A 10,078-nucleotide genomic window follows, 5' to 3' on the forward strand; every position below is an offset into this window, starting at 1 on the left:
TGTGGACCGTGTGGATCCAAACCTAGACTGTATTCTGGTTATATTACCATCTAGAGAATATCCTTCAGGGATTTTGATGCAGAGAGAAGATATCATATTAGAATGGATATTCCTACCACATAAACAGAATAAAAAACTAAAAACATATATAAAAAAGATCTCTGACTTGATTATAAAAGGTAAATTAAGACTTCGTCAGCTAATAGGAAGGGACCCAGCAGAAATTATAGTACCTTTAACTAATGAGGAAATTTCTTCCTTATGGAAAGATAACGAATATTGGCAGAGAGCTTGCAGTAACTTTTTGGGAACAATTAGCAACAACTATCCCAAAACTGAGAGAATCAAATTCATAAAAAAAACGATTTGGATTCTTCCACACATTGTAAGAAAAACACCTATTTCTAGAGTTCATACATTCTACACTGATGCAAATAAATCAGGTAAGGCAGGATATAAATCAGGAAATATTAACAAAGTGGTTCAAAGCCCTTACAATTCTGTACAAAAGGCAGAATTGTATGCCATTCTCATGGTACTTATGGATTTTAAAGAACCCCTCAATATAGTTACTGACTCTCAATACGCAGAGAGAGTCGTTTTACACATTGAGACTGCAGAATTTATTCCTGACAATACAGAATTAACTTCATTGTTTATACAGTTACAAGATACTATCAGAAAGAGGACTCATCCTATATATATAACACACATCAGATCCCATACGGGTCTGCCAGGTCCTCTAACACAAGGCAATGATGAAATTGATCGTTTATTGATAGGAAGTGTGCTAGAAGCCTCAGAGTTTCATAAGAAACACCACGTGAACAGTAAAGGTTTAAAAAAGGATTTTTCTATCACTTGGGAACAAGCCAAGGAAATAGTAAGGAAATGTCCTACTTGCTCATTCTATAACCAAACTCCTTTACCACCAGGCAGTAACCCTAAAGGTATAAATAGGAATGAAATATGGCAAATGGATGTGTTTCATTTTGCAGAATTTGGAAAATTAAAATATGTACATCACACTATAGATACATTTTCAGGGTTTCAGTGGGCTACTGCTCTGAGCTCTGAAAAGGCTGATTCTGTTATAACGCACCTTTTAGAGGTAATGGCCATTATGGGCATACCTGCACAAATAAAAACTGATAATGCTCCAGCATATGTCTCCAACAAATTGAAAGAGTTTTTTGAGTATTACAAGATAAAGCACATAACTGGTATACCACACAATCCTACAGGACAAGCAATGGTTGAGAGATCCAATCGTACTTTAAAAAAAAATGCTCCATAAACAGGCAGGAGGAACCAAAACACCCAAACACAGATTACATAATGCTTTATTAACATTAAACTTTCTTAATGCTGATGAAAAAGAAAAAACAGCTGCAGAAAGACACTGGACAATAAAAAAAACTTCTGAACTAAATCAGCCAGTGTATTTCAAGGATGTACTGACCTCAGAATGAAAAGCAGGATATGTGTTACGTTGGGGTAGGGGTTTTGCATTTGTATCTACAGGAGAAGAAAAACTATGGATACCATCTAAGTTAATCAAGATCCGAGTTGAACAAAAAAAAACATCTTAATAAAGAAAAATGACAAGTCATCCAACAAACTAGGTCCTATGAGGTGTGCGGAGGCCTCTCAAAGGTAGGGGAAGTGTTCTGTTCTTGTTTTTACAAAAAAACAGAGAAAACCTATCATCAAACAGCCAAAAGACACTGAACATGTAGGTGCCTACAGAAGAAAAGACAGCTCTTCAAAAACAATCACTTAAGGAAGCAGAATCTGATATATGGTTAAAAAAAAATATTTAATTGTAGTAAACTATTTCTATATAGAAATCTATTTCTCTCTATTATCTAATATTCCTGAAGTCCCAAATTTTGTAAACCAATGCTGGCTTTGGAGTTGGATTTGGCTTTCCTTCTCTAAATTCAAGCATGTTATTAAGATTAAATTCATGGTTTCTGCCTTAAATCAAGAAGCCAATTGGTGTAAGGCAGAAGAAACAAAATCTGGGGACTCATATCTTATACAATTTTCTCTCTGAAATCCTAATTTTCTCACATACTTTTAATGCTTATTGTTGTCTTTCCCTAATGCATACCTTAAAACTTGAAAATTTTACTTAAATATTGATATGTAACTTTTCCACAAGGAATAATAACATAGAAGCCTCAGCCTAGACACATGTGGGAGGGCCAGGCCATGCTCCAAATAATATGACAGACTTGAAGATTCACCATGGAAGGCCTCACACTCCTTGGGGAGCACAATGGTAATGGGATGGGGGTTGATGGGAAAACTGGGGTGGATGGGAGTGCCCAGAAACTGGAATTGACATGTAAAGCAAGCTTGTTTCAAAGTTAAATTAGACAAAATTATCAAAAGAAGTCATAAGTCTAAGGTTTTCTATATGAAAAACAGTCATCTCTACTTTAAATCCTCAGGATGCATACCCAATCAGCAACACTTTTCTTTATCATTATCATTATTAAATCTTATAAGGAGATGAGGGAAGAAATAGGTACAAGGAATTAATCATAGCCTTTAGTCACCTAACCATCTATCACGGTAAAGAAGGATCAGGATAAACAAATAGGCCGAATAGATGTTTATTCAGGGAGAAATAACTTACAACCTAGACAGATGAACACCAGGAAATTCAACCCGATCCTCTCCTGTCCGAGTCAGGCCAGAAAGAGACCACCTTTCCTGGCCCCCTCCGACCTCCTTCCACAGGTCACTCCGCCCATGGCTCCACCCCCAATGGGCGTGGCCAGTGCCACAGAACTATCTCCCTACAACCATCCTATTTAGAATTGGTGCATTAGCCAACTTGGCCTAACTGTGATTGTTACTGTCCTTGACCAAAATGAGTCTTTCACTTCACTATTAAAATGGTGCCTTTAAATTGTTTCCAAGATTTTTTTTTTTTTTACCTAGCAGCTATTAACGAAGTAATGACTTAACCTATCCTTTAGTCATTACTTAAGCTTTGTTTCAGCTGTGCACAGATGGATGCTGGCTGAAAGAGTGTAAAAGCATGGCTTATGACTGCTTCGTGCTAGCACCCTTGGGTGTGGGCTCAGATTAAGATTCCCGTCCTTTCAGGTGAATGAAGGAGAGAGGCTGGTGGTTTCCTCTTTCCAAAGTGCTGCTTCACATCTTCTCATGACCCCTGGAAACATGCATGGCTTCCATCAGAGATAAAATCAAACAAACAAACAAACAAACAAACAAACACTCCTTTAAAGGTAACTAGCTATCTTTATTTAATTTTATATTCTACATTATTAAAGTTGAGGGCACATTTTTGTTCAAAATGAAGCAAAAGAAAGCTCCCTGTCACAATTGAGGAGATTTAAAGTTCGTTTTTGTGGAATACACAACAAGAACAAGGATATTGGTATCTACAACATAGTTTTACCCTTCCTATTTTCTGTTTTCTGGCCATCAGGTCTTCTCACTGCTGTGGGATTATGAGCTCCAGAGTGTTCTGTGGGCCTTTCTCACTGGGGTCCTGTATGCCTGTCCCATCTGAGCCAGGGGAAAAGTGTAAACCTTGTTAGGAATAGATGGACACAGGGACCATTTACGATGGTGGGTGACTGCACTTGTAGTCTGTGCTGTGGCTGCAGTACACTGACCCAAGGCCTACATTGGGCAAGGCCTGCCTTGGTAACATACAGTCAGCCCTGGGGTGCACTGCATGGGTCCCCTTGACCACTTTGAACCTGTGCAGGTACCATGCTCTAGCCTGTGTGAACGCCCACAGGACAGGGCTGACCTTTGATCCTGCTTTCCTGCTCAGAGTCACACCTGTCTCCAGGGTAAAGTAAAGCCTGTAGGGACCTCCTTCCAGGACCCATTGAAGTTCTTGTGTTACAGTTATAGGATAAAACTGCAGGGGGTGTGGTCCTGTGTGGGGGTTCCCAAGGTAAGGGACCACCTAGGAGAGCATAGCAGGTTCATAGCAGGAGAGGGTGACCGTGGTGAGGGAAATACATGCCAGGCAGATGGAGCTTGAATGAGGAGTTTATTTAGAAAGGGGAGTGAGGGGGAAGGGAAGAGACATAGAGGCAGCAGGAACTGAAAACAAGAGATAGAGAAAGAGAGAGAGGGAAGGAGTGGGAGAGAGACAGAGACAGAGGGAGAGAAAGACACACAGAGAGAGGCAGGCAGAGAGAGAGAGACAGGGAGAAAGAGAGAAGAGCTTGAAAGAGTAAAGAGAGCAAAGAAAGCAAAAGCAAAAGAGTAAGCAAAGAAAGTGGGCAGGGGCCCGACTTTTAAAGGGGTCCTTTACACCTGCCTGCAGACTGTACTCATGAAACCCTGGGCTGTCCAGGACTCTGCCTGAGTGCATTCTGCCAGGTGACAGGGCAGGCCAGCCTAATGCCCGAATCCTTACACCCACTCTTGTCCCTTCCAAGGTTGGCAAGTGTCACATTCTGATCATCAGCCACCTAATGTAACATGGCTGTCCTTGAACTCATCACCCACCTTGCTCAGCTTCCCAAGTGCTGGGGTGATAGGTGTGTGCCACCAGGCCTGGACTGTGATGTGCTGAGGACAAGATTCAGGGACTCTGGGCATACTAGGTGGATGTTCCACCCACTGAACCACAGCTAGCCAGGTGCCATAGCTCCACATAAACAGAGTGTCCTGTGGCTTCCCTTGAAACCCAGTCATGGTTCAAGTGCACTTGGAGTAGGCAGGCACAAGCTGCACTACCCATAGCACATGCTGTTGGCATAGGGAGACTAATGGGGTAGTCCTGGCTTGGGTATGAGACAGACTCCTGCCCTTGTCACTCTTTGTGTCCCTAGAGGATGGTGGTGTCTCTGCCCTTCCTGCTGTATGCTTGGATCTCAAGCCCAGTGAGTGTGGGTGATACTTGTTTCCTGTGCATGTATTCAGATGGCCATGGCCTCTGCTGCCCATGCCCTAGACTCCCCCACCCCATTCCTGGAGCATGACTGACCTGTCAGCTGTGTGCCACATACTCCAGGACCTGCCTCATAGCACCCCGGGCTCATGGGCGGGGGTACTGTCCGCTGTATGTTCTCCACCACCAGCTCCCCGGATTAAACAGGACATGGAGACATGATAGGGGGAGGAGGAGGAACACAAGGGACACTCTGTGGCTGGGACGGGGGCAGAGATGATGAGGCCAAGCTATAGTAGGTGTCTGTGGACTGGACAAGCTCAGCATACTATGAAGTGAGGTGTGAGAAGGCTAGGGCTGCCAGGCTCCTCAGACTGATGCTGGCAGGCCTGCGTGATGGATGAGCTTACATTTCTCTGGGTTGCCCGCATTTGCATAGGGCTTGGACTCTATCCCCCAGTTTGGCATTTAAGGTGACTGTCAAATATGAAAGTGAGCCAAATTTTAGTTTTTTAGGAGGGGCCTGGTGACATGTGTCTTGTTAGACCTCCCATGTGCCTACACGGGTCAGCGCAGTGCTGATTAGAGACATGGCTGGCCCCCTGCTGTGGTTGCCCACTTTCCCTAGGTGGGCAGGCCTCTGCAGAGTGGACAGGTACCCCCACAGAACAGTCATGCACAGCAGCAGCCCACTGGTGGAGCCTCTGTTGATCAGTGGGGTTCTGGGACAGATGTGGATGGTGACTGTCCCCACTCTGGACCACCCAGTACACCCTAACCTGGAACCACTTGGTGCAGTGAGGGACTGCCAGGCTCTCACGGAAACACTCACCATCCAGGACATCTTCCTGGATGCATAGAGAGCCATGAAGTCTTAGAAGGGAGAATCACTGAGTCGATCCCTGCTGAGCTACAGTCTCACGGGGTGGATGTGTCCCTCTTCACTCCCCACTGACCTCAAACTGACAGTGCTCCCCCCTTGGCTCCCTGAGTGCTGTGATCAGGAGCTGACACCATGCCCAGCACCTATAATATTTGTGATATTATCTAACTGGGTGATGTTCCTGCAGGTCTCAGACCTGGGACCTCGTTGCAGGGAGGATCCTGTTCCTTAACCACAGGGTCTGCATTACACTAAGGGGGGAAAGACTTTGCATACCCGTGCAGAGGCCCTGAACATCGGACTCCAGTACCCCAGAATCAGTGCCCTGCTATCCCTGTGACACAGAGGTACAACTGGGTGTGTGTGCTGCCCCCTAGAGATTCAGGATAGGAAGCTCAGGCCAACCTTTTCTTTTAATTCCCACAAGAGAGGTGAGGCTGCAGACAAAGTGACCTTCACACCAGTCTCCAGGCTGATAACAGGGTTGGCATCCTGGTCAGACAAGACCTCTTACTTGTCTTTTGCCACTTTCTGGGGGTAACCATGACGAGAGGCCACATGCCTCCAACAGAAGAGGGAATGCATATGTCATGAGTTCCTCTGTCCACCCCAGGTACCTGAGGCTAGGGGACCAGATCCTTCATTGAAAACCTCTATGTGACTTAATACTCATCAAGAAAGCAAACGTTGAAATGCTGAGGAGCCTCTGTATGTATTGAGTTCCCGTTGCTCCTTAAGACCAGCGACTTAGTAGAAAATCAACTGGCAATGAGCAAAACTTTTTCCAGGAACTGAAGGAATTTAAATGGCCCTTTTCACAGGCCAAACACCTCTATGGACAGACAGAAGAGACTGTCTGACTGCCACTGCATCTGTGAGTACAAAGACCAGGAGTGACTTGAATAGATCTTGCCTTCTGCCTGACTCAGTTCTGGGAATGACAGGATGCCTTTCATTGTGTGCTTTGGGGCCTGGAATTGAAGTCAGGTTGTTTCTCAACTGCTTTTCTCCCCTGTGTTAGTTTTCTTGTTTGCTTTTTAGGGGTTTTGGAGACAGGGTTTCCCTGTAAATCTCTGGTTGTTCTGGAACTCACACCACAGACAAGGCTGGCACCAAAGTAGGGGATTGGCCTGCCTCTTTCTGCTGAGTGGTGGGATAAAAGGCCAGGCCCCCAGAGTCAGCCCACAGGTTTTTGTTTGTCTGCTTGTTTTGTTTTGTTTTTGTTTTTTAACAGGGTCTCCCACAGGAACCTGGTTCTCCCTGCTCAGCCAGAATTCCTGGAGAGTGTCTCCACTTTTGCAGGCTGCCTGAAGGCATGAACCACTGTGACTGTAAGACTGACCTTAAGAAAAGAAAAGATAAAGAAAGTATCAGGGTCTCACTACATAGACCAGGATAGGCTACATGTTCTAGGAGTCATGTGATTTCTTCTGGGAAACGTTTATAGTTCACTGCATAATGCTGGGCATGGCCATAGGAGCACATGTACTGCCTGCTCTCTTGCTTTCTCTGTACCAAACATATTACTGGCTGCCTCTGTTTCACTTTCTCAGAGTTATGGATAAAATACCTGTTCTTTAAGGAAAACTTTCCCCTGAAGACTGCCCTCTGGGAGAGCCAGAGAGGATGTTGTTAAAAGTACACAGTAGACCTGGTTCAGCCCCTAAAGTCTTTGATGTTTCAGGTGTGACCCATGAATTCAGGCTGCTCAAGGACAGGATGTTGCCTAGCCAGTCACCTTCTTGTTAGCCTGAGAGAGTCACAGCAGTTAATGACAATGCAAATTTGCATATGTGTAGATCTGTAGAGAATGATTTGAAACACAACAGTCTTGGAGAAATGATAATAAATTGATATCAGGAGTTAATGGGACCAGGAATAGTCTAGGAATAGTGAAATACGCAGAATCATAGAAACCCACAATGTCCTCCCTCTAAATTACAATACTGTTACAATACTGTAGGGAGTTGAAAAGAAGGAACATGAGTACAAGGTATGAGCAGTGCCAACTATTGAGGGTGAGTTTTTAGTCATGTAGATACAGGAGATAGAGTAGTAGAGGATGAAGAAGGAATTGATCCAGCCTTGCTTGGTGATTTGATCCTGAGAACTTAGATTTTACCAGTGGTCTAAACTGTCAACTAGAGTAAAAATTCCCTTTCTCTCTGCATGATAATTAACTGCTACTGATGCCAACTGTGGACACTGTTGTCCCTGTAGGCAGGCCTGGTTACAACACTCCCCTTTTCCCTTGCAATACTCTGGTGTTACCTTATTTCCAATGTACTAAAGCATGGCTGAGGATTCAGAGAGCAAAGTCGGACTGAAGCCATAATAGAGATCAGGTGGTGGTGACACACACCTTTAATCCCAGGAATCAGGGGTTTTAACCTCGGCACGCTCAGTCCCCCGAAAGACTGAAGCGTCCACAGGTACCTGTGTGTTAACAATAAACAACCTCTTGCACTTGCATCCAGTGTTCTGGTCTCGTCTCTTGGGGGCAAGGGCCTTCCCCCGTGACAGGCTCCAAACTCTTGGGGTCTCTTGGGGGTCTTTCATTATTAGTGGCCAAAGCGAGCCCAGTCATGCTAATTCCTGAGTCCCTTTGGCCTGGACCTAACTCGTGGTCTCGATAGTTCCCCATACTGTAAATGTACGTTGAATGTTACCCGAATTTGTTTCGTTTTTAGAGCTGAGCACTAAGTATGAGTATGAGATCATTAGTCAGATATTCCTCCCAACAAAGTACTAATTCACCTTCTCTCAGGTTTGTTAAAGTCTTGTAATTCTTCATCTTAGAGAGGGACTTTGTGATATTTCTCCAGTTCAGATTGAAGGGCAACTGATGCTATGTAGCTTTGGTCTGTAATACTTTTGTAGAAAATCTTTTATTTAATAAAACAGCTAGATATTTAAAGACAGACAATATTTAAGAGAAAAGCAGGCTTTATTTTGCCAAAAGATGTTCTAAAGAGTTCAAAGCATACTTCATAGGTGTGGAGTAAGATGATGTAAAGAACCCTGAAAGAAAAAGATGTTTTGCATTTTCAAAGAAGCACAGGCTGTTTTTCCACACCATTAAGCTCTGTGCTTTTCTTATAGATGAACATTGAAGAGTTACAGATAAACAACACTTTCCACAGTGATGTAACAGGTATCTATTAAACAACCTTAAAATTGGGTAAAATCCCTTCCAAGTATTCTCCTTTCTTATATACGAATCATCTTTACCCACCTTATTTTGGAATCCAAACAAAATAAGCATGGTCTTTATTACAGGAGAAGGGTAATCAGTATCCAAACTACAGGTGAGAAATCTGAGGCTGCAAATTATAACAAGAGGGAATATTGACATACATCCCAACAGAAGCCACTGCCATTGCACTGCCACACTGTTTTATTGATGTGATGCTGCTAAGTTGTGTGGTCACCGGTGATGTCTGTTGTTGGTAAAGTACGTCCTGCTGCTGCTGCTGTTGCTGCTGCTGCTGCTGCTGCTGCTGCTGCTGCTGGACTGAGTACTCAGTGGGGACGTCCACATGCTAGTGCAAATAGCTTAGTTGGATCCTGGAGGGAAAGTGTGCAGTCCTAGGCCTGTCCTCTCTGTATGTGAATGGGCACAGGTTCTTGTCCCCTTGCAGCTGGTTGTGAAGTTTTGAAGAGGCATCTGCAGGCAGCAAAGTGTCACTCCTCTGTGGTACTTTAGCTCTCCGGAGAGGCCTGTACTTATAGTCTGGGTATTTCTGTCTGTGTAAGGTCTTCAGTCTCTGTGCTTCTTGGAAAAATGGCCTTTTTTCAGCTTCTGTAAGTGATTTCCACTGGTATCCCAGTTGCTTACTGATTTCTGCATTTCCATCCTTGGATTCTCCAGGGCTAACTTAAGCCTCTGAGTCCTAGACCATACCATAAATGCATTCATGGGACGCTTGATATGGCCCTCCATCCCCTCTAATTGACTGCCACCAGTCCCAAAGCACTTCTTTTCTCCAGAGGTGAAGACACCCTGTGGCTGTAAAGCTTGACTGTAACATTCAGGATTCTATATGCTGAACATGGTTGATGAATTATGTTGTAACCAAGATTAAGACAGAGAGGTTTGGAGTGTAGGAGGGCTGTAGGGATAGAGACAAACACACACCCACACCCACCCACCCAGCCACCCACATGCACACACCAGAGAGAGAGAGAGAGACTAGGTACAGGGGAACAGAACAAAACTTGACATGTAAGAGCTAAAGCTTCTCCCCAAAATGTGTTTGTTACAAAAATTTGTTACTTAAAGTTTGTAGCAAAATATT

The 10,078-nt window shown here is 44.1% G+C and overlaps 1 pseudogene; it reads right to left on the reverse strand.

Moving 5' to 3' along the window:
- Positions 1 to 5,438: 5,438 nt before the first annotated feature.
- On the reverse strand, positions 5,439 to 9,834 carry LOC127214698 (sex-determining region Y protein-like; annotated as a pseudogene).
- Positions 9,835 to 10,078: the final 244 nt, after the last annotated feature.

This window comes from Phodopus roborovskii, unplaced genomic scaffold, assembly GCF_943737965.1.
Source record: "Phodopus roborovskii unplaced genomic scaffold, PHOROB, whole genome shotgun sequence".
Lineage (NCBI taxonomy): Eukaryota > Metazoa > Chordata > Mammalia > Rodentia > Cricetidae > Phodopus > Phodopus roborovskii.